Genomic DNA, 25,414 nt, shown 5'->3' on the forward strand with positions numbered 1-25,414 from the left:
AGGCATACAACAAATCCATGTAACCCCTCTGGTGATATAGGGACGATTTATCACACTCGGCGTATAGGCTCTCGGCTGGGCTAGTGCGAAAACCATCACATGCAAGGCGAAGACCCAGATGCAGCACTGGGTCGAGTATTTTCAGTGCCGTTTTTGTTGCAGACCCATAAATGACGCTTCCATAGTCCAATCGGGACCCCACTAGGCTTGTAAAAATACGTAAGAGGAGTTGCTTGTCCGTTCCATAGGACTGGTGTGACAAGATTTTCAGAATGTTGAGAGCCTTTAGACATTTATGTTTCAATTGCTTAATGCGAGAGATGAATGTAAGTTTTTCATCCAACACCACTCCTAAAAACTTGTGCTCCTTCCTCACAGGAAGCGAAGCGCCATTAAGTGTAATGTCTGGGTCCGGATGGATCCCATGCTTCCTGGAGAAGACAACACAGGTGCTTTTTTCTGGATTAAGTTGAAACCCATTCTTGTCTGCCCAGCTGGCACGTTTTTTGACAGCGAGCTGGACTTGACGCTCACAGATGGATATATCGCATGATTTAAAAGATACCTGGACGTCGTCTACATACATGGAATAAGAAATTGTACGTGGCAATGCCTTCCCAAGGGACTTCTTTCGGACAAATAACTAGCAAGAATGTTCCTCATGTTCCCTGAGACACCAACTGACTTCAGGTCAACGAGGATCCCGTAGCGCCAGCGGTGTCATATGCCTTCTCAAGGTCACAAAACACCGTTGTGCAAAACTGTTTGTGAATGAAAGCGTCCTTTATGTATGATTCAAGGGTCACAAGTTGGTCATTTCTAGATCGCCCCGCCCTAAAGCCCGCCTGGCAGCCCTCGGGAAGATCGTTGTACTCAAGAAAGTACACAAGTCTCCTGTTTATCATCTTCTCGAGGAGCTTGCACAGGCAGCTTGTAAGGGCGATGGGCCGATAGCTAGCGGGAGAGGAAGGGTCCTTCTCTTCCTTCAGGAAAACCAGTACTATGGCCTCCCTCCAAGAGCGAGGAATGTGCCCCAAAAGATATATGTTATTGTATAGATGTACAAGTGTTTCAAGGGTGTCTGAGTGTACGTGTTGTATCATTGTGTATGTGATTTTTTCTGCACCTGGAGCTGAATGCTTACATGTTGCCAGGGCTGCCTTCAGCTCATGAATTGAAAAAGGAGAATTGTACGAAGTGTGCGACTTGTTGCTATCACGCAGTGACTTTTCCGCAGATGTTTTGTGTTTCATGAAAGTGTTTGTGTAGTGTGCTGAACTGGACACGTGTTCGAAGTGTTGTGCAAGTGTTTTGGCCTGGTCTTCCTTTGTGTCTCCGGTTGTACTAAGCAGGGGCAGGCTGTGTGTCTGCTCTCCTTTGAGCTTACGTATGTGTGTCCAGACTTTCTGTGTGTCTGTGTACGAGTTTATGGATGTCAAGAAGGAGTATGAACTCTCTCGTTTTGTCCCACGGCGCACACGTTTTCCAAACGCCTTGGCCCGTTTGAACAAGAGGAGGTTACCCGACGTGGGGTATCGACGAAGGATACCCCACGTCTTGTTCTGGGCCTCTCGCGCCCGCCTACAATCTTCATTCCACCTCGGCCTCCGCTGGTTGCGGGGATACCAGAGGCATGGGGAATGGACTTTTCGGCGGCATCGAGGATGTGCGCCGTGAGCAGTTGGGTAGCTTCTTCAAGGTGTAGGTGTCCTATGGATGTGTGGTGTAGTTTGGATGTCTCTGTAAATGTATTCCAGTTAGCTCTTGCTTCGTTGAACCTGTTGTGGGAAGATGGACTGCATGGGCCTTTACCTATTTATGTTAGTGAGGTGGGGAAGTAGTCACTGCCATATGGGTCAGTGCCTACACCCCTTCGAGAAGAGGAAAAAGAACTGCGAAGCCAACAGTCAAGTCAAGATATGAGTGTGTGTTGTGTCCTATAATAACGTAAGTGGGGTTATTTTTGTTGAAGAGGCATGCTCCTGAAGATGTAAGGAGTTTCTCTATCAGGCGACATCGGGCATCCCTGCGTGAAGAGCCCCAAAGAGAGTTGTGCGCATTAAGGTCGCCTGTTAGGATATATGGTTTGGGCAGCTGGTCAACCAGCGCCTCGAAGTCAGAGCTAGAAAGCACAAAATCAGGACAAATGTATATGGAGCATACCGTTATCAACCTATTAATAATTTTTGTGCGTATAGCTACAGCCTCAAGGATGGTGTTCAGAGTGATAGGGTGGCATGCTAGGGATTTCTTGGCTATTATGGCTACACCACCCAAAGAGTGTGTGCAGCCAACCCTATCCTTTCTGAATACCATATAGATAATTAAGAAACTTGATTGATTGGAATTTAAATGTGTTTCTTGGACACATATTAAACTTGGCTGATTTGCATGCAGAATCTCACACACATCGTCCAGATTATTCAGAAGTCCTCTGCTGTTCCATTGAACAATATTTTCGCTTCCCATTATTATGTGTTCAGAGCTACTGGAGTGTGATTATTTATGTAGACTCTTTAGGGGCTTGGACTCTTCGAAGGAGTTTTCTGGCCTTCTCTACTCACCTGGACGTCGCAGCCCGTTCCTTCCGCTGCGACGAAAGCCGGAAGGGCTCGACATCCATGTCGTCATCTGGAGGCAAGGGGGTGCCGAGCGTACTGGGCCCCCTTCACGTGGTACCCTTTCGGGTATTCTTTGCCTGCGCTGCCAGTGCCGAAGGCGTCGGGAGCACCACAGATGGCACAGGCAGTGAGGCGGGGAAGGGGGTCGCTGCGACTGCCTCCGTCTCCATCTCCGTGCCCTTGCATGTGCTTTGGGCCGGTGGGAAAGAAGCAGTGGGTGCAGCGGCATCCCCAACAGACGTTGTTGCCACCACAGCCACTGCTGGGTGAGCGCGCGGTGCAGAGGCTGGTTGGGCTGCCCGGGACAACTCTGGGGGGGGGGGGGGGCACGGGCGGGACCAAGTCCGACTCGCGGTACTGGGTCCCCGCCAAAACCAGACGCCGCTCCGCCCCCCGGCGAGCTGCGTCGGCGTACCTCCCCAGGGGAAAAGACGCGATCCTCTTTCGTGCCTCCGGGAAGGTGATGTTTTCCGTGACTTTCATGTTGATGATTTTCTTTTCAATTTTGAATGTCTCGCAGGCTCGCGAATACGCACCGTGAGGTCCTTGGCAATTCACTCAAATCAATTGATTAGAGGGACAATTATCAGAGTGATGACCTTGTTGCGCGCACTTGGCGCAGGTTAGTTGGCCCCGACACGAGTTGGTACCATGCCCGAACCGCTGGCACTTGTAACAGCGCAGCGGATTCGGGATGTACGCTCGGACAGAGCACCGGATGAATCCTGCATTCATATGGTCTGGAAGAGTTGAACGGTCGAATGTGAGAATGATGTGCCTGGTAGGTATTTCTTATTATCTCGCCTTATGGATATCCGCCTGACTGCCGTCACACCCTGATTTCTCAGGCCTTCTAGAAGATCGGCTTCCGTCTCGTGTGCCATATCTGACTCTGAGATCACGCCCTGCGAGCTGTTGAGGCTGCGATGGGGCGTGACCTTGATGCCAAGATCGGCAATACGGGTCTGGTTCAGGAGATTTGTGGCCTGTTGCCGGGTGGTGACTTCTACCAGCAACTCTCCAGTTCTTTGCTTTTTCGCTTTGTAGTGTTTACCGATTATTCCTTCTATGAATTTTGTAATTAGAAACACGGACATTGAGGCAACTTGCTTGTCTTTTTCATGGGATTCGATAATCTAGAATCGCGGATAATTATCAGGTTTCGAGAGCGTGAAAGTTGGAAGGGGTGGGTACGTAACATCGGTGCTGCCCCTTTTCAGGGACCGATCGGGTTTACGGGGGGGTTTTGATTTATCCATGTGGCATTGGAAAAGTAGGGGACGGGTGTACTTTCTTCTTAAACCTTACCCTAATAGCTTGAGAGGTCCCGGAGCTCCCTGCCTTGTAAACAGACAGGAAGCCCATCCGCCGGAGCTTGGCCTGGGCTCCGACGGCCACCGTTTGAGGTTTCTACCCTTCACCTTAAAACTCATTACCACGGTCGGTTACAGCATGAGTATGGGGGCTCGGGGTCAGCGGTATCACCAGTACCGTCACCAAGATTGCTCAAGGTGCCCCGTGCGGGGGGCTTTGTATTTTTCCGAGGAAGGTGTAGCAAAACCACATGCTTCCCGCCTGAGGGACCATGGGGCTATGTGCCAGCGAAATGCCGGCTATGGGCCTAGCGCTGACGGAGAACAAGGAGGACGACGAGGATTTGTCTCTCGCTTGTACCACGGCCACCTTGCCTGGCTGCTGACTTTTCCTACTTCGGCTGATTTCCTGTAAATACCTTCCAATACACCACTATTCCTCGCGCCTTCCCCGTAACTTCTTATGGTGGAGGTTGCGATGTGATCCATATCGGTCAGATTCACCCAACACGGAGCTGCGTAGCGGTCGCCACATCGGTCTTCAGACCAAGTCATCGAATCAAGCAACGGTTGCTCGCTACCGATCATCATCGTGTCCCACCGAAGAGAACCCAGTACGTTCAATAGCAAAGATGGCCTGAGACGTTGAACAGTGGCTCCTCATGCATGAGCTAGTTAGCTCTCACAACCACTGGGATGATACTTTGATGCTTGCGAACGTGTTCTATTCTTTGAGGGGCGCAGCACACACTTGGTTTGATACCGATGAGGTCACGGTAACAAGCTGGGACGATTGGAAGTAGAAGCTCCGCGACATTTTAGGGCAGCCCGAAACTAACCACCTTGCTGCAAAAAACAAGCTGGCCACCCGTGCGCAAACGTCTACTGAATCGTATGTTGCAGATATTCACGACGCTCTCGCCCTGTTTCAAAAGGTCGACAACCTGATGTCTGAAGGTGACAAAGTAGCGAATGTGTTGAAGGGCATCGCCAATGACGCTTTCCACCTTCTTGTCGGCGAGGACTGCAAGAGTGTCGACGCAATAACTCAAGAATGCCGTGGCTTCGAGCAGGCAAAAGTCACCGCACTTCGCCGCAGTACGCCCGCCTCCACAACACTGCTGCGGCTTTGCCGTGTGAGGACATTCCCCACGCGGTGCTTCGGCAGCAGCTGAGGTTCGTCCTACGCCACCGCAGGCATCACTGAGGTCTACGTAGGGAGCTGGAGGCTATGGCTCCAGCTATTTCCAACCAAGCGCCTGATCACGCCATGCATAGGCTGCACCTTATCCAGGCTGTCATGCGCCAATAAATTACGACCATTTGCTTTCCTACCGCCTGCTCCGCAAATTGCCGCAAATCCGCCCCAACTGCGTCTTCGCCGATCCGCGGGCTGACTTCGGCCTTCCTCGCTCTCGTACAAGAAACCTCGCTGAATGGAGCACAGCGGACGATAGGCCCATTTGCTTCAACTTCCATCGGGTTCGTCATGTCCCCCGCTACTGCCGGTCGCGCTGGCTTTCGTCGCGCCTACAGTTCCCTGCTGATTGTTCTCCCGTGGACTCCAGACCTCGCCGTTTTATGAATCCCGATCCGTCGCCGTGTGCCGAAACTTCCGCCCGCGCTTCCCGATTCAGCCGTTCTCTATCTCCTCAGCGCCGCCAGTCCCGCTCGCCGCAGCCTCACCGTTTCTAGTCGCCGGCCCCGGGCGGACGTAACTAATCGGAAAAATGACAAATGCAGCTCCCCGAGGTGACGCTGCATTTTCGGCCCATGCCCGAAGTCCTCTTCTTACGATACCGGCTCAACATAGCTTACTGGAAGTACAGGAAGATGGTGTGACCGTCAAGGCCTCCATTGACACTGGCAGGCAAATTTCTATTATGAGTGCTGCCCTTCGTCGTCGTGTTCGCAAAGTACTGATCCCTCCCCCTTCTTGTGCTGTGCGTGTTGCAGACGGAGGTAGAAACCTCCGTCTGCAACACGGTTGTAGGAGTATGTGCGGCCTGAGTCAGCATCTCCGAACAACAAACTGTTATTTACACAGTACTGGAGAAATGCCCATATTGAATTATTCTCGGTCTTGATTTCCCCTCACCCATTCTGCCCTAATTGACTGTTCAGAAGGCCTACTCCATCTTGAGCTGCCCTGTTCCGACGCCGCGATCAATGAAATTGAGCAGAAGTCACGGTTCGTATCTGCGCACCACACCCGGTTACCACCGTATACTGCCGCTTATGTCCCATTGATGCCGCGCCCTCTTGTAGCAGACGTCGTATACGAAGTTTCACACATCGTTGAGGTGCTCCTCACGCGCAATGTGGCACTGCATCACACATTGCTCACAGTAATTGACAACCACGTTGACCTACCGTTCAACTTCGGTTTCTCTGCGCATCTCCTACCGAAATGCATGTCGCTCGCAACGATTTCACTTCTCGAAGACTACCACGTTGCCGCCGTGACCATCGATTATAACCTTGATCACTTGAACGACTAATCATCAATTTCAAAACCCGACCACCATTACGCTGCGATGATTTCCACCTATCTAACACCCGCACACGCCGGTGACCTCCATCTCCTGTACTCTTACCGAGACCTTTTTGACTTTGACAACCGTCCACTCCATAAGACAACCACTATGAAACGTCGCATCAACACCGGCGATGCCAGCGCCATTCACCAAAGCCCTTACCGCGTGCCCCACTCTGAACGTAAAATCATCCATAAAGGAAGTGGACACAATGCTCCGCAAACATATAGTAGAGCCTTCTTCAAGCCCTTTTGCTTCCCCCGTCGTCTTAGTAAGGAAGAAAGATGGCAACTGGTGTTTTTGTGACGAGTAGCGCAACTTAAACAAGATTACCAAGAAAGACGTGTACTCTCTGCACCGTATAGATAATGCCCTTGATTACCTCCATGGCGCAAAATACTTCTTCTCTATCGACCTCCAATCCGAATGCTGGCAGATTGCGGTTGACGTCCTTGACCGAGAGAATACAGCCTTTGTAACACCAGATGGCCTCTATAAATTCAAAGTGATGCAGTTCGGCCTATGCAAATCGCCAGCCACATTCGAATGCATGATGGACCCTGTAATACACGGCTTAAATTGATCCACCTGCCTCTGTTAATTTGATGACGTCGTCGTATTTTCCCCTATTTTGACACTCACTTACACCGACTTGCAACGTACATGATGTGTTCTGATTGGCGGTTCTTCAGTTAAACTCGAAGAAATGTCACTTCGCGCACCGCGAAATGACCATTCTTGGCCACCTTGTTGACGCCAATGGAGTAAGACCTGACCCCGAAAAGTTCGCGCCGTCCAGCAGTTTGCTAAGCCGCAGTCAGCCAAAGATGTGCGAAGCTTTGTCGGCCTGTGCTCATACTTTAGCCGCTTTATACAAGACTTCGCCACTATCACCGGTACCTTCGAAATAAAGCGACTTTTTCTTGGGGCCCCGAACAAGCAGGACCATTCTCAACCTGGTTTCTGTGCATACAGCTTCCCTTATTTTGGGTCATTTTGACCCATCCGTCCTAACAGAGGTCCGGACATGCGCCAGTGGCTATGGCATAGGTGCTCTTGTGGCACAAAAACAGCATGGTCGGGAGCGCGTTATTGCATATGCCAGCTGTCTGCTTTCCACACCCGAGCAAAATTACTCAATCACAGAGCCGAGTGTCTCGCCTTGGTGTGGGCAGTTGCAATATTTTACGCCTACCTCTACGGCCGCCTTTTCTGTCTGATAACGAACAACCATGCACTATGCTGGCGTTCCTCGTTGAAGTATCCGACAGGACGTCTGGGTCGCTGGGTTTTAAGCCTTCAAGAATACACCTTCTCCGTCGCGTACAAGTCTCGCCGTCTACATCAAGATGCCGACTGTCTCTCCCGCCACCCCGTCGACCCACGTGATAAGTGCACGTTTGATTCCGACGCGTGCGCCATGGCCTTATCTGATTATCTGCACATAGGGCAGGAGCAACGCCGCGACCCTTCGTTGCGACACATACTTGAACAGATTGAATACGCAAGTGCCGACCCGTCGCTTCACGCCTTCTCACTCTAGGATGGCGAGCTGTACCGCCGCAGTTTTCATTCTAGTGGTCGAACCTTGCTACTTGTTCCCGAGAACATGTGGTTGTGGGTACTACAACAGCTCAATGACCTTTCCACAGCTGGTCACCTTGGTTTCTCGCACCTATGACCGCACGCGCCGGCGCTTCTGCTGGCCTGGTCTGTACAAGTCAGTGCGGCACTACGGCCACGCATGTGACTTGCCAACGGCGCAAGACCCACCCTTTGCTGCCAGCCAGACCGCTACAAACGATAGACGTCCGAACTGATCCGTCCGTTCTATTGGGTTGGCGTCGGCTTACTGGGTCCCTTTCCTTGATATAACTCAGGAAACAAACGGGTTTCGGTTGCGATAGACTACACCACACGTATCGCCATTACCCGTGCCCTTCCGCCATGCTGTGGGACTGACGTTGCAGATTTTCTCCGCGACGTCATTCTCCAGCATGTCGCCCGTCGACAACTTCTTACCGACCGAGGTCAGTACCTTTTATCCAGAGTTCTCAGCGACGACATTCTTTGTTGGTGCTCTACCACCCACATGATTTCGACGGCCTACCACCCTCGAATGGTCTTACGGAACGTCTTAAACGAACAATCATGGACATGCTCTCGATTTACGCGTCAGCTGACCCCCGACTGTGGCAATGCGTTACCTTACGTCACATTTGCCTACCACTCTTCCCGACATGACACGACTGGATTCTCCCCTCTCATCTTCTTTACGGACGTGACCCGACATTACCGATCGACACATAGCTGCCTCCCTGCCCGGCAGCTATAGAATACGCTAACGAAGTGATTGATTTATTAATTTATTGCAGGGTTTAACGCGCCTACGCAGCGGAAGCGATGAGTCGCGCTGTAGTGGAAAGTCCGGATTAATTTTGGCCACCTGGGGATCTTTTACGTGCGCCTAAATCTCCTACACATGGGCGTTTTTGCTTTTCGCCTCCATCAAAACAGCAGCCGCCCCAGCCGGGAATCCAACCCGCGACCTGGTGCTCAGCAGCGCAACGCCTTATCCACTGAGGCACCGCGGCGGGTACGCTAATGAAGCAATCACACGGGCCTACCTCGCACGGCAAGTGGATCTTGCGAAATTCTCAGCATACAAAATGTCACAAAAAAATTTATATTATCGCTGCCACAGGAGCTTTACCTATTCCCCTTGAACACTCGTTTTGTTATGGTCCCCAGTCGTTGATTGGCCCTGTCTCAAAAACTTGTGTGGTGCTACAACGGTCGATAACGTGTTTTGCGCAAGGTAACAGATGTGGCCTACAATATTTCCCCACTTCTGCCAACTGGTTCATTAAGTGGCCGTCAATCAGATATCGTTCATGTGACACGACTTACGGCCTACCACGTGCCCACTCCTCTTCCTACTACCTTGCACCGGGACGGCGCTTTTCCTCCCAGAGGTTATGTTCCCAGGAAGATGTAGCGAAATCATATGCTTCCCGCCAGTGCGATCATTGGGCTATCTGCCCGCGCCATGCCGGCTATGCGCCCAACACTGACGGGGAACAAGGAGGATGGCCAGGATTTGTCTCTCGCTCCTACCGCGGCCACCTTGCCTGACTGGTGGCTCTTCCTACTCCGACTGATTTTCTGTAAATGCCTGCCAATACACCACTATTCCTTTCGCCTTTCTCGTAAAAGTATATATTTTTCAGGTATTTACGGTAACCGCTTTTTTAAACTCTGTTTTGGTTTGTGCTGTTTGCTCAGCGTTTCAAAGCACCTCGCACTCTGTACCTTGTTCCAGGAGAAGTACCCATTTGTTTTCGGTATATTTTGTTTGCAGTTTGGCGGGAAGCTTGAAATTGATGCGAAAAAGGTAAACGGCGCTGTAAATGCAGAACAAGGTGGCCGCTGGGGAATAGGAAGCGCGATAGGAAGTGCAGGAAATGTCGCGAGTTCTCAGCATCCCTGGTGGATCGACACGATGTTATGCGCGCCAGTGAACCTGTGGGAGATGCAGGATTGCCGGAATTTGGCTCTGGGAATCGGCGGCTGGAACTCATCAGGTTTCGGTGCGCGCTCCCGCATTGCTCTGCGTACTCTATAATCCAGTTCGGGTGCTTTACAACTCTCACCAAACTAGTTTCACTTGTCTGTGAAATCTAAAGGCCATTTCGATGGTGCTTGTTGCCTCCTTGGCAGTTGATGATAGACTTCCACCCGCGGAACCATCATGGCTGATATGGCTCCTCTGTACTGAATGACCTCCACAACCCAAACTGCAATCGTTAATGCTTGCTGGAAAACTCCCCCTTCCAAGTCCTCGGTGGTTACTCCGAATATCGCCATGTCCCCTAAAAAAGTTTTGCGTTTTTTCAAATTGTTAGTCGTTTATTTTTTCTGAGATAAAAGCAACTGTACGACACATTTTCTCAGCGTAACCAAAACTGTTGTCTTTGATGAATTAATTTGAGAATTTGTACTGTCACAAACTTCTTAATGCAACCGCCCATCTATTTGCTTTGCTATTTGTGCGCCTTGCGATGTTTCCAATGCAATGGTTTTCGCCTAAACAGGGCCTTTACTAGAGCCCACAAAAAAATACGAATGTCCATCCAGGCTCATCCAGGTGCGTCCAGACATCCAGACATGACCACCCAGACAAAATGACACGCTTGAGTGTCACCGTATGAATTTGGGGATTTGAATGGGGCGGCATGAGCCGAAAAGGGCTTTGTTGAGCAAAGGCTTAGTGAGAAGCAAGAATTTAAGCTCGTCGCGGAACGAAAAGTGCGAGATTGTCTTTAGTTGTCACCCAGGCCCGGCGTTCGGTGCTGGACTTCGCGAGGAGCGCGCTCCGAGCGTGTGCTGATAGGTCAGTTTCACTCTCGAAATTGGCTATTATGTCGCCTTGAAAACCCTTATATACATAGCATTGGTACTTTGATCAGCTGCATTATAGTGCAGACTTGAGAAAATCTGCTCGAAAGATCTGAAGCACGATCCAACTCATAATGAATACTTTTCTGTTTGAACCATAGAAAATCGGGAATCAACCTTAGTAATTCGAATGTTTCTTCATAAGAAAAATAACTGAGCCTTCGAGAGCTCATCGTCCTCACTATTGACACCCTCCTGTACCTTATACTCCCTGCAATATGTACGATTCATCGCCTGTATGTGTGTGCTTCTGGGTGTGGCTACTATGCAGTCTAATTTTATGGGTCTTTGCGTTAGCGCTGCCTGTTTACACTATGCGTTCATTGCGTTCTTGCCGAAAATAACACTTTTTGTGACTAGACAATGTTTTCATAGATTTGTTGTTTCACAGACATAACTTCTGAAGTGTCTTGACATGTACTATAATTACCGTGAAGTCAACTAAACCACCCAGCCTAATTATGATTGTTATCCGGTGCAGGTGTTGTGCTGGAATCACCGCAATGGCTGCAATGTGGCCACAACTGCTGCAGAAATTTCCAGACACTTTCACCACGACTGCGGACATCACTCGGCAAGATGTCCCAAATGCTCATCGGAAATTCTTGCCAGGGACGTGTACACACATCTAGAATCTCGCTGTGGCGCCCCGAGGAAACACGACGCAGCTGCACTACAACCACGAACCGTTCCCCAAGAATCGGAGAGCCTTGGCGCGACATGGTCCGCGATTTCGGATGGCTTTCGGCACATACACAACGCCAACTCAATTGCCATGTCGTCGATTCAAGCCGAGCTGGAAGAAATAAGCCGTACTCTAAAAACCAATGTGCGCACCACAACCTCCGGTCAAGCAGAAGCGGACGCGAGCAACTTGGAAACAAGGCAACTCCAAGAAAGTATTGACCAATTGAGGATTCAAACGGCCAACCTTAAAGATCAGCTTCACGAATTTATGCGGATTGTGCGTGCTAATCAGCATTCTTTGCATAGCAGCTTTGTGGAAAAGCATGAGGCGTTCATGAAAAGTCTAACCGACACAGTTCCTTCGGGAACGGACCTTGCTACACAGTTCGCTGCTATCATGGAAGCAATCGGAGACGTTCATCGTGAAACAAATGCCGAGTTTCATCGACTTTCACTCGCTATGGATCGCCAATATGATCAAATGAGTGAGCTTCTTCGGAGCGCTGATGTCGGTCCAGAAACATGGAAGCAAAACTACGCACAAGCTGCAGAGGGCCAGGCCGAGAGCTGGACGCAGGATGCGTCTACGATTGCTTGGACGAAAAAAAAACATTTCACCTCAAGATCGCCGATATGCGCTAGCCCTCCTCACTTCGATCATGCAGGTTGCCACAACCCACACGTGGACATTTGAGGCTTGTAAATCCCTCAAGCAAAGAGCACGATCCGAACCCTTCGTGAAGAGAATGGATGAGCCGGTGTACTTGCGTGGCTACTGCGTGTCTGTCGGCATCGGTGTTTTTAGTTCCGGCGAAGTCTACTTTTTATTCCAACTGCACAACCAGGAATTGAATCGCTACCTTGAGTGGCCATTCAACCTGCAAATCAGATTGAGCATCCAGCACCCAGAGGGAAACCAAAAGCTGGAGTACTGCGTGACGCCAAGTAGATCATGTTTTTGTAAGGACTACTTTTTACGACCAAAGGGCGGTATTAACGGTTGGTTTCCTGTTTGTAGACTGAATTTCAGCACAGCAGAACTGGAGTCCCGGGGCTTCATCAAGGACGGCCGAATGCTCCTCAGGTGAGGCAAGATTGAACACTACACTTCACCGTCTGTTCGCTCATTCATGCGCGCATCCAGAGGGAGGCAACTAAAATTACAACCTGGTGTAATATCACCAGCGGAAAGGCCGTTCATTGTTCTCGTGAGCGATCAGTGGTATTGCAAACTGGCGTATACAGAAGAATTGCCACACACTCAACACCGAAAAAAAACAGATCTTCTCGTAAGCACATATTTCTAGTGCGAACATTCATGTTTAAAGATTATTTTTACATGCAGGATTGCGTTTTTTTTATGTCAAAGTGTAAAAATAATATTTGCAGAAACCAAGTGGCAAAAATTAATTAAATTCCTGACGTGGTCGTTATGAAAAAAATTATGCACCGCACCTCTCACGACGACGATTGTTGAACGCGATGCTTTGTCGGGATTGATTCTCTGGCAGGCGAATCTCACACTGCGAGTATGGGCTACTCTGGAGGTGCACACCAGTTTTACCAGCAGCAACTCTGCCCATGGGTACCGTGAGTGGGTGTTTATGGGCAGGGCTGAAGTTTCTTAATTTTGGCGACATTGTTTCAAATATGTAGCGATAGGGAATACTAGGGTTATGGCCCTAGGTTACCCGAGGACCAGCACGGCGTCTTGGTACGCCAGCTTGTTTGCAAGCCGCTTACCTATAAAGCTATTAAAGCGGCATGCTACGGGCGCCATTGACGAAATGAGTTGACGGCGTCTCGTTCAAGTTCATAGCACTTATATGATGTGACTTGGTCACTGTGGGTTTCCTGTGCATGATTATTAAGGGTCAGCAGGTACGGTAGGCTCACGTTCTCGTGCGTGCACAAATTTTTTTTATTCCGCTTGTTCGCACCGCAACTGGAGCAAAGCCTACCGCCTGCGGTCAGGTTTCATATGTTTTAATTTCTGTTAGCTTAGACCTGTGTTTCTTCAAAAGCGGATGAGCAGTAAAAGTTCCCCAGCACGTATACTTTACTCTCACGTGTCAATGCCTGAGTGCGTGCTACAAATAGACTCCTCCGTAGGCTCCACCAATCCCGTGTCAGCATTTGTGATTGGTGACGTCACACACTGTACTCCTAGAAAATCTTTCGGATGGTGATACTTGCTTTCAGAATTCTTGCATTATCTGCGTTAGTAGGTAACTGCTCCTGTTACGAATGCTATAGTGATATTCACGACGCTCCAATTCACCGACATGGGCCAACTTGTCTTTCAACTTTAGGGTCGATTTAATACCAGTTGCGGTATTGTAATATCAGATAAGCCAAACCTGCTGAAGCTCTCACCGCCCTTTCCCCGCAACCTTCGACTTTACCAAGAAGTAAATTTGTGTACACCTTTTCACTATGGTAAAAAGTGGTGAGAGTCAGAAAGGTCGACCTTGTCTTATAACGAGTTGGTGTTTCGGCGGCCTTTAAACGGCTACTACCAACAGGCTCTAGCCCCGTAGTTTACACGTCCTAAAGAGTTGGTAGTATTGCAGCAGTCGAAGAAAGACACCTAATCTTTTTATCAGACGTAAATAAAAACCGCACGAATCCAACTAAGCCTCAGCTATCACCTCCCCTTAGGCTGTAAAATATATTCTGAGTAACAGTAAGGTTTTTCACAAAAAATACAGGACGCGGAAGCCCTCCTCATGGGTCGTAAATCTGCATGCTCAAAGGAGTGACCACATGAACGGGTCTTTGTGAGCGACGCGACAAGCGTAACTCAACGGTTTACAGCGGTCCAGTAGTGTAAGCCACCGCGACGAGCTTTATCCCACTCTGCAGAATAGACAGCCAGTGGGACCCTCGCTCAATGTGGCTCGCAAGATGGCTTCATGTGCGTACAATGTAATGTACCCCAGAGCGTCCCTGACTGCTCCTTCCAGTTTTCCGCGGCGAGTAATTGTGGCTGTTGCGCTTGTGTGACAGGTTGTTTTACGTTTACTTTATAACATGAAAATATCTTCGAATATTCACGTAAGAAAAATATTCACCACCTCTTCCTAAAAAAAGTTCAGAGAAGATCGAAAGCTTTCTAACATCCCAAATGCGTCGAACGTGCGTGAGTACCTTCGTTAAAAGTGCGTCCACTCGATAGTCCTACCTTCAATAACCCAAGTAGCAAAGCAAGAACGAACCCATGCGACGATGTTTCACGCATAATAAAGATCTAAATGTATATGGAACCATGGTTTATGAGATACATGTGCACTATTGTGCTCCTTCTTCGTGATCGATGCGTGTATTGTCTCATCTGGAACCGTTCTTTTTCCCGATTTTCAAGGAACAGTGTTGACACTAAAGCAGTCCGTGTTCATTACGCGCCGTGTGTCCAGAGATTGTATCGAAGCTTTTCGGTCGGCGAACCAGTCTAGGGGGACATGCAGTAGTTTTTAGACAGGATGCCATCCGTCCAACTAAAACAGCTTTCGCTTTAGAAAAATGAAACTATCGACGAATATGGCGAATTTTGTTCGGCTGCGTTCTCCCACTAATTCTATTTGTGGTGTATAAGCGGAACTGGGCACCTGTCGTTACTGTCGAGTTAAAGCTTACTCAATTGAACGGCTCGTCATATTTAGCGCTTCCGATAATTATTTTTGCTTCGGACGCCGGACACCGCCATTTACCCTTGATGAGCCCTTATATCTTCACCCTGAATGATGCGTAAATCAATGCGGCAGCTGTAATGCCAACGTTGGCATCATACTGTAACCTATTCATTGCCGTCAGCTGGCTTCATGACGTCGGGCTACAGTGGCTACCTCGATATTGCGGGGTGAAGGGAAAATTGGTTGCCGACCAAACAGCTTGCGCGGCTCACAACCAATTTAGGTTTTATCACTCCGATTCTTTTCTCTCGACGTGTCGCCGCAAGGGTACCACACTATGTGGCGCGGCACTTACGAGTTTTATTATAGAAAGACGGATAAAAAGCTGTCAGCCATTGTACAGAATTGTTCCCGCCTGCACTATCCAAATGCCGCTTGGCTTGGGAAACCGCAACGAAGCAGTTATTGACCAGATTCAGCTCAACGTCGCTTTTACTGGCAACTACTTGCGCAGGAATTGCGGCTTTGCCTCCCCTCACTGTCACTCTTACAGTGTTCATGAGTACATAGAACATGTACTGTGTGTGTTGCTCCGCTAGGACACCCATGGATAACCTTGAAAAAACGTAGGGCACTGCGTGCCGATCCACCACTCCATGACACTCCACTGCCGCGGCAACACGAAGTACAAGGACCTTGCTGTCATTTCTCCGTGACTCCGGCTTGAACGATACCCAGTGAACATTTGCTTTAACTTTTCTGCTGTGCGTCTGCTGTGCGCATGTTCCTGCGTCTGTCATTTTCTGTGTGCATATTCGAGTTTGTTAGTGTTTGAATAAGTTTTTGTGTCTTCGTTTCCATCGATCATTTTCACCCTTCTCATGTTAATATGGACTAGCAAGCCAAGCTCGCCGCCAGGGTTGACTGTATTACATCATTAAAACCAGCCCTCCACCTCCCACCTCAGGGAGACGCACTGCGATCTTTTAAGACTGTCACAAGCCCCAGCTATCGTAGCCTATCCATCCGTGCACGCCGTTTACAAGCAGCGCTGATAATTGGGAGTGCCCTTGCCGGTGTTTTCATGGAATTATAAAGCCCTCGTAATTGCGGTTCTCACCGTATAACCTGCAGGAACTCCTATGCAGCATTCATCAACAGGTCATCAGAAAACAGTTGCAATTATTTTAAGGTTACCCGCATATATACACCTACATTTTCTAACATTTTTGGGGAAAAGAAAAGGCACGTCTGAGCTGGAAAGGTGCGTTCAAAATTTCTTACCCTGACGCCATTTTTCCGCATATTTTTGGACTTCCGCTGTGGTGACACAGCGGCGAGTCAGGAGTGGCTATTTGCCGTATCATTGCTACTTTGTACAAGCAGTATGCGAAGAATTGATGCTCCGCACCAAATGGGTGAAACTTTTACTTGAACTCCAGCGTATACCGTGAAACCACATTAGAGACGAGTGTGACGTCATCACTCTTGCGGTCCTGTCGGGAGGAATAGCCGATTCTCTGTCCTTTCCCTTCACCTGTCACGGAAAAACTAAGGTAGAAAAATAATGGGTTGCCTAGGAGCGAGCACAGCGATGCCAAAAATAGAAGTTGCACTCAATCAGGTCCTTCTACCTTTGGTTTCGCACTCTCTCTTGTGAATAGTTACTTGTGCTCGTCTCTCCAGCCCCTTTTTGGGCGTTATTGCGCTTTTCCAACCCAATAATGCGGACTTCTGGGATAGGTGGTACTGCATGAGTGGCGGGAAAAGCACGAAATATTATACAAAGGACGAAAGGAGACAACAGAGACAAGCGCCATTTCCAAGGGACATGCATTAATAAAAACCCCACATATATACACAAAAAGTGCGAACATTCGCAGGAAATTACATTATAAAGCGCATATAACCATTTCTCCTGGGATCGCCCCTCATGTTCATATATACGCAGTGGTCGGTTGCTGCCTGTTGTCTGTACATTTGAGCATGGGCTTCGATCACACAAAAAATGGTTGTATGCTCTGTATAGTGCAATTTCGTGCTGGTGTGCGCACGTTCTGTATTCATGTAAGGGCATTTTTAAGAATAAATATCAGTTCGAAGTAAAGCTTCACTCAATGGCCCGCTTCGTCTTTCGCGTACTTTTTTGCACTTTACTCGTGAGATTTCAACCATAGAGTTTCATACTACTACTATGTACTAGAGGGAAATCTGTCGCTGCAGTCGCGGGCCGCCGTTGGCGCTAGCGATGTTCTTCGCCCATTTGGCTTAGCTAGCCGTACGGCTTCTTTTTTGTCTGGAAGCCAAAATCAACAAATAAGGTTAACATTTTTTTCTTGCTCTTCGTACATGAAGCTACGAAATAATTAGTGAAAAATTAACTTTTTTGTAGGCTTAATTTTATAATAACAAAACAAATTTCATGAACCTTCTAGGCTAATATTGTTACTTTTTTGCAGCCAGAGCCAACTTTTCAGCCTCTTCATGAGCCATGCCAAGGACAAGTGGAACTAGCCTGCCCGGTACATGACGGAACGCTCGCATAAGCGCGGCTCCCCTAGACAGTGGGCACAGATTCCCCTCTAGTATATATTAGTATGAATCTCTGTGATTTAAATCCACCCATGATCTTAGGGTTGTTTTACATGGCGTCAGTGTTCTAGAAAGCGCTTCCCCACCTTCCTTCGCCTCCCCTTCTTCCTCCTTGCTTCTTCCTCGTGAACCGTAAAGCGTACTAAGACAAAGCCCTCAAGCAATTGAGATGATGCCATCCTTCGTTGGCACAAATATATAACAAATGTCTTCTCGCTGTCGTAACGCAACTACTCGTAACAGTTGGAGCATCCGTCGAAACTTATTCTTACGCAAAGTCTTGCGCGGTTCATTCTCCGAAAAACGGCGTCTTCCGGCAAGCTAGATCGGCATTGGTTCCAGCTCATCCTGCGGCCAGTTGCTGCGAAAGCATGGGAACGAAAACCCAGAAAACTTCCACGAAGATACCAAATCGACTAGAGAAATCAATTCGCGCAGCCTTCGTAGATAAAGGTTACAAAATTTAGTAATGTAGGTGCTTTAAGAAAGGGCATCACACCTAACCTTAATTAAGCCGTGCCATGGTTTAGCAGCAATAAACGATATCCACGAGGTACAGTGCCGGCGAGTGGTATTTTTGCTGGGCGTTTTTTTAACTGCAACCGTAGCTAAAAGAAGTTTTACCCGATGGGTATTCAACCCTGTGAGTGTGTTTGTTTTTCTTTGCAGTCTCTCACTGGAACAGCCGTCAGCCGACGACCAACCATGAAGACGGCCCGCCGAGTTCAGTCAACGTCTAAAGCACGGCATTTTGTACAATTAAATAAAATTCCCCGATGGCAGAGCTGAAGGGAGTAAATAGCGGCAAAGGAGAATATTCAGTTCCATAAGTGTCAACTTGCGTGTGGGGAAGGAGGAGGAGGAATAAATGTTTATTCCACGAGCGCTGGTGCTGCTGTTAGGGCACCCGCCCGGTGGAGGGCGTCCCTAGTCCGGGATGCCCTGCGCTTGTCTGGCAGTCCAGGCCCTCTTCACCAGTATACGTGTGGGGAAGAATCAGGACAAAGCAAGTGATTTTCTCAAAGCGGAAGTTACTGCTCTCATTTTCTGTCATCCGCTTTTTTTTGCTTCCATTCAATAAATCTGTTAGTGAGAAAAGCTAAAAACCCTTAAACCGGGAATGATTCAACAATTTCACGTTTTGAGAACTTTGGTCTTAGTGCTGACTGTTCCTATCTGCGACTCTCACACCACTTGCAAAATCAACAAGGATATTTTGAGCTCCCTACCTCTTTACGTCTTAACATAGTCGTTTTAATTTCTCACTGCGCCCAACTTCGTATTTCAAATGCAATGCCCACTACACCCATTATATAAGCATTTATATGCGCGTCACCGCTTGGTCAAAATTAAATAAAACAATTAATAAAGATATATTTTCTGTGCAAAGAATAAAAACGTTATTTCGCATCAAACCATATACATTGATTACCAACCTTTAAAATGTGTTAAAATGCACAACATTTTTGGGGTCTATTTCACTTGTCTTCTAAGCTGGGAGAACTATATTGCTGTAAAAAACTTTCGGCTGTTTGTGGTGCACTATCTTGATCTCGGTTCTTACTTCCGGCAAAGGTTAAGCTTCAGATTTATTCCGCTATATTTCGCTCATAACTAAATTATTTTTGCATAGTGTGCTGCAACACAACTAAGTCTTACATAACAAAACTTCTCGGGCTCCAGAAAAGAATGGTTCGGCTGAATGCAAATATTGAACGACTCCACACAACAAAGCAACCATTTTAAACGCATCATACAATTAATACACAGTAGATTTATGAATTTCGCCACAAACAGACTTACTATATTTCTTCATCCATTATGATAAATTCCCCCACCTCATTGGCTGGCTTGTAATACCAGAATTCAAATATAAACACACTACGCCAGGACGACTGGAGAACACCTCATTTCCGTAACAATTACAAGCTACAAATTTTGGCCCATAACCTTCCATCGGTTTTGAACAAACATCAAGACAGCCAAGTTCTCACACAGACAAGTTCGACAATATTTCTTGGGATTTGTAGTATAATTACTTTTGATTACTTCTGTTTCCATAATTTGAGACTTGTTGTATACATATATTGGCAATTATGTTTTCAATGACCTCTAGGAAATGGTATTCTGATCTTGTTATCGGTGTTTTGTGTGCTTTTGTGATGTGAATTTTGAACGTGCGTAAACATTTCTTTGTTTTATTCTTGCAATGCTGTTGTGCTATGTTCAAATGCTAACTTGTATTTTTTGCCATTATGCTTGTCGCTGAGCTTTGTAGTTGTTTTTGGGCTCCGTCAAGCTGCTTATGCAGCTTTTACCCCTAAATCTACCCAGTTTTATCTGGAAATAAAAACTCATTTCATGACGTTCATCCCGTGGCGACACTGGGCAACAAATAGTGATATGCTATGAGAACTCTAGCTTTGGCGCTCTTTCCGCCATCACGCACTTGCACCACAAAAAAACACGTACATTGCGAGACCTGTAAAATTTTCCATATTTTCACTATTTTCTGTCCTCTCACTCAAGAAAACGTCAATAAATCCACCTTTGAAACAATATCGCCCCAATACTTGACGACTGGGTTTGCGCTGTCAACATTTTTCGGCTATATTAAATATTGGACTGGAGCTTTATGTAATTTCAATTCGTGTGTAGCAATCTTAACGCTGGAATAGTCTGTTTTTTTACTCGGCGAGTTCACTTCGCTTTGACTGTGGTGAATTCCCCGTAATTCTCCATCCAAATAGTTTTACAGTGTGGATTTCGCTCCCCCCTTTCATCCCAATACCACGTGGAACCGCACACCTTCACTGATAATTTTAGATCGGGCTTTTTTAGTTTTTTTAGCACCCCTTAGCGTTTGCGAGGTGTTGAGGTGAAAACCTTAGAGGGTCGCCCACGTGTCTACGCCGAAGATGGAAGGACGGCACAGCAGACCGACTGAAGAAATGAGCAGCTGAATCCACCATCGTCGTCAACTCTCCCATTGCACGGCGCCTGAAACGAGCAGCGCCGCCAACCTTATGGATCGGATCGAAGCCATATATTCGAAGGCTTCAAAGCGCATTGCAAAGCATAACGACCCTTGCAGCAGGATTAAAAATTCGTTTGACAAAGCCTGGCCCAACCGAGGCGTTTCATGCATTCGAATAGACGTTTTGTAATCGCAATCTGAACATCCTAAAAATTGCTTAGGAGTTCTAGAACATTTTTTTTTCTTTGACTCACTTTTCCTTGTTTGTTACCGGATATATATAGAAGTTTATTCAAGCTGGCTGTAGTATCGATGTAACAAAACATGCTGTGAACTGCAGGTGTAAAATCGTTAGCCTGTTCGTCAAAGAGGAACAGGAATGAACATAGACAGAAGCACAAGAGATGCAGATATGAATCGCACGCAGAATTCCAATGAAGTAACGAAAGTGGAATACGTACACAAATATTTGTCAACATCTGTTTTATGCGTGCCCCAACTTTTTGTTTTATTACCTTGGTGCCGAGAATGCCCCCTGGGCGTTTACATTTGAAACAGGCGAGCAAAAGAGGCGAAGTGGCGCAGTAAGTGATATTGGTCAAGTCAAACCAAATCGCAAAAACACAACCGGTAACACGTTTCTGGCGCATGTACTACAACAGAGCGGGCGCACGTTCAAAGTGTTCGTTTGGTCCGTGCACAATTAACAGCGCACGCATGTTCCCTGCCAACTTTGCCGGTGCCTGAGGAATAAGACCTTTCTTGATTAAAACCTAACTCTCCGAAGTGAATTCGGCGGACGCCTATTGGTTTTTACTAGTTTAAACCTGAAACGTTGAACTCTAGCCATACGTTTTCTCAAATTCTAGAGGGCAGGAATTTATGGGTTAAAGCTAATTGGCGCCTGGAAACCGGAGTAAAACTGATCCATGCTTTCTGTTCCGTTGGCCGTAATTCGCGCATCGTCTTTACGTGGCGATGCCACCCGTTCTCTAGCCTACTGTTGTGCGTCGGGTAGTCTAATCCCACCACTGACGCCAGTTGTTGGGACTCCGGTGTGCGGAAATCCATCTTGGTAGCGTGACTGGTGACCGGAGAGGTTGATCAAGAGGCCGATGCTTGCTGAGGAAGGGGAAACCCTTTATGCACGTACTTACATGATGAGTACAAGTTAGGATGCTGTGCTAGCAACAGCCACAGCAACAGAAGCAACTGCAACATCAACCTTAAGAGCGACACAGGCAACACTCGGCGGCTCGCAACACCGCATTTTTGTTCAAGCTGAAATCCCTAGAGCCCTCCTTGGGAAATCAAATCCCGAATGTCTGATACAATCCCAGACCCACAATCTCGCACAAACTGGCACCGACGTCGGTCGAAGCCATTGAGGTGCCTTGCCCATGCGACCAGCGAGGGAGAGGCCAGACGAGCACGAGGGACAGGAGGCGATGGCGCCGCTGGTAGGAAAAGACCCTTTTTTCCTCAGTACAAGGCGCGCCTGGCGGGGCTTGACCAACGATGCTCGCCGATTAGATTTCATGTCCGCTCTTCAGAAGACGTCTCTGCTGTTTTGCCAAAATCGCCCGAGCGGGGATGATGCAGGAAGTCATGTGCCCGGACATGCCTGCTCGTTTCCGCTAAAGCCACTTAGAGGTGAAGGACCATGGTTCACGCAGGGTTTATGAACTTCTGTGTTCAATGCGCAAGGACACGAGGCCCGAGGCCGATACCGACGAACGCCGAAGTTCGTGCTTGGGTGCACCGGGTATGCAAACCGGTCATAACCGACTACAGTTTCCCAGCACCTTATTTCTGCGTTACCGCGAGTAATGCCTCTGACCCAATTCTACTGGCCCCTTCCTCGCGGCGGCGTACGCTGTATCCCAGCCGCTTGTGCAGCCAACCCACCGTGACTCGCCGCTTCACCCTCCACCGCTTCAGCCGTCGTACCACCGCGAGCAGCTTCGCAAGAGCGCTGCGTTGTCGTCACTATCGGCACCGTTCCAGCCCACATCGCAATGACAACCACAAGGTAAGCCCCCGCGGCATGTCATCGCTGCGGGCGATTCGAGCATATTCCTCGCAATTGTGCAACCGACCGCCGGCTGCTGACTCCGCCGCTGTGTTTCTGATGCCGGAAGCCGGAACATTTCCAAGCCCAGTGCCCGGGAAATGGCTGATGGTCCGTGCTGAACTACCGAGCATATACAATGGCACGCTTCTGATAGCAACAGCAGCCGGCAGAAAAAAACCCTTGTTCGACGTCCGTATGGTGCCTACTGCCTTCCTTATGCTCCTACACAGGGGCTCTAATACCAGTTCCCTGTACTCTGCGACGACAGTTGCGGTATAATCTTCTGGGGTGAAGACGCACGTGGAACTACACACGATGCAGCTTGCTTCATATCTGTTCTATACCTGAGTTTTTGAAGACCTACATCCGTTGGGGAATTAGCAACCGACGACAGCGCTTTATCTGCGTTCCTGATCTTTTCGGAGATGTTCGTATAGGGAGACACTTTTTGACTGCATCTAGATGTAGCTGCATGTGGCGCTTCGGGTTCAGCATTGCACGGAAGCCCGAGGCTGTGGTGCCTTTTGCAGGACGGGAGAGCAGCGAACAAGTTGAGTAGGTGCGAGAGGACATATGTTGTCTGTGCAGTCTGTTGTCTGTGTTGTCTGTTTGGTGGTAAAATCGAACAGGCAGCGCACAAAGGACGGGACGAAAGAAGGATTAATGACGACACAGTGCTGAACTCTCAACTAAATTTTACTAGAAAAAATGCACATATATACACTCCACTCCAAAGACCGTCGTGGCTTTCTAGAGTGTAGTGGCTTTTCAGAGTGGAGTATATATATGTGTGTCTTTTCTACTAATATTCAGGGGAGAGTTATTCGCTGTGTCGTCGTAAATCCTTCTTTTGTCCCGTCCTTTTTGCGCTGCCTGTTCGATATGACCACTATGAAACAACTTTCCATCCTTCTGTTTGGTGGTGGATCGATGAAGAAAGCAGTGGCAGTGGAGGTTTGCTGTGAGCAAGCAGTTGAAACAATGCGGTAAACTGCAGCTACTGTGCAGAGTTGTCACCTCAGCATCAAAGTTAGGCACGAGACCTGGACCCTTGTATGCAGTTGGTACTGCAGCATGTCAGCGATATTTGTACATGAAGACGTGGCTGCACATCTTTTGTCGAACAACCAATCGAGCCTGGTGGCAACCCCCATTCATGCTACAAACTGTGGCCCATCAATGCCAAGGAGCAGGGAATGTTAGATAGCTGCACTGACGACATCCTGGCACAGAAACTCATTCGCTGAACCAATGGCCACTGGGCAAACACACCAGTACGTGCTGCTGGAAAAAAGATCAAGTCTGGAGGCAACCGCCTGGCCGTTGACTATCGGTCACTTAACGCACGCACAGGGGTGCGCTAACGGATGCCCAGATTAGACTGGCTACTGGCGTAGCTTGGGCGAGCAAGGCGGGTTCATATTTTCAACCTCTGTCAGGGATTCTTAGAAATCCATTTCCTTAATGAGGACATTGAGAAAGCCTTCTTTGCCTGCCACCAATGCATACTTTAAATCAAAAGAATGCCCTTTTATGTGGCTGATAGCCGAGCCCACTCAGCCCCACTGCTTGTAGGGGTCAGGCAATAATTTGTCATGTCCTTCTTGGACGATGTTCTCGTATAGACTGAGACGTTACAGAGCTCCGTCCTGCATGTTGAAGAGATGCTGCGCCGCATTTATTCAGCCTGGCTTACCATCAACCCGGCAAGGTACAGGTTGGCTGCAACCAGTGTTGCACACGTTCCTCTAAAATAGGAACGAAAGCTCGTTCCTCGTGCCTTCCCAATTTTCAAACGAGTTCCCTTACAAGTTCCTATATTGAGTAAGGAACGCATTCCCGTTACACTTTGAACATTGTAACGTGTTATTACATTAACGTTGCATTTGATTTTTTACTTAAAATGTGGTGTCGGATAATCCTGAGGCGAAATGAATTGAGCGATGTAGCACTCACATCCCACTACGTATATTATTCGAATATGAACACCGCCGGCAGCGGATTATCTGGAGATTAAAGAATTCAACGGAATGCTCCTAGAGGAATATTTTGACGGAGCGCCGGACATACCACAGACATTTTTAACCGCAAGGGTGGTGCTCGTCTATTACAAGTGCAACACATATGGCGCTTTCCACTTGGGTCTACAAATGCGCAGTCAGGATACTGCGCAGCAGATGTGCAAATAGAAAGTTACTCACATGCACGAACATAACTGTCTCGCACAAGAAACCGCATTGAAAGGAACAATACATACGCGTTTAATGAATGCTGATTCATTATTACAGTATGAGTGAAAACAGAATGCCCGGAATACATATTCGCAACTTAGTAGAGACCTTCGTTCGAACTCAGCAAGAGTTGCATCTGGATGTTGGTATCATACAGAGGAACCCGTTTTTTTCGTCAACACGTCGTTGGCAATGTTGAAGAGCCCTACCACCAAAGCTCTTGAAAGTAATACCGTGTCGTACTTGAGGATAAGTTGGATGCGCACAAGGCGCACTCTCGGCGGGCAATGGT

At 48.2% G+C, this 25,414-nt stretch overlaps 1 long non-coding RNA gene across 1 annotated transcript; it reads left to right on the plus strand.

Annotated features, from left to right (window-relative positions):
• Positions 1-12,309: 12,309 nt before the first annotated feature.
• Positions 12,310-18,723, plus strand: LOC144172764 (uncharacterized). Its single transcript, XR_013323096.1, has 2 exons — positions 12,310-12,700; positions 18,510-18,723. It is a non-coding gene; the product is annotated as an uncharacterized LOC144172764 (long non-coding RNA).
• Positions 18,724-25,414: the final 6,691 nt, after the last annotated feature.

Source organism: Haemaphysalis longicornis, unplaced genomic scaffold (genome assembly GCF_048455015.1).
Source record: "Haemaphysalis longicornis isolate Haplotype H1 unplaced genomic scaffold, Haemaphysalis longicornis Haplotype H1 scaffold_26, whole genome shotgun sequence".
NCBI lineage: Eukaryota > Metazoa > Arthropoda > Arachnida > Ixodida > Ixodidae > Haemaphysalis > Haemaphysalis longicornis.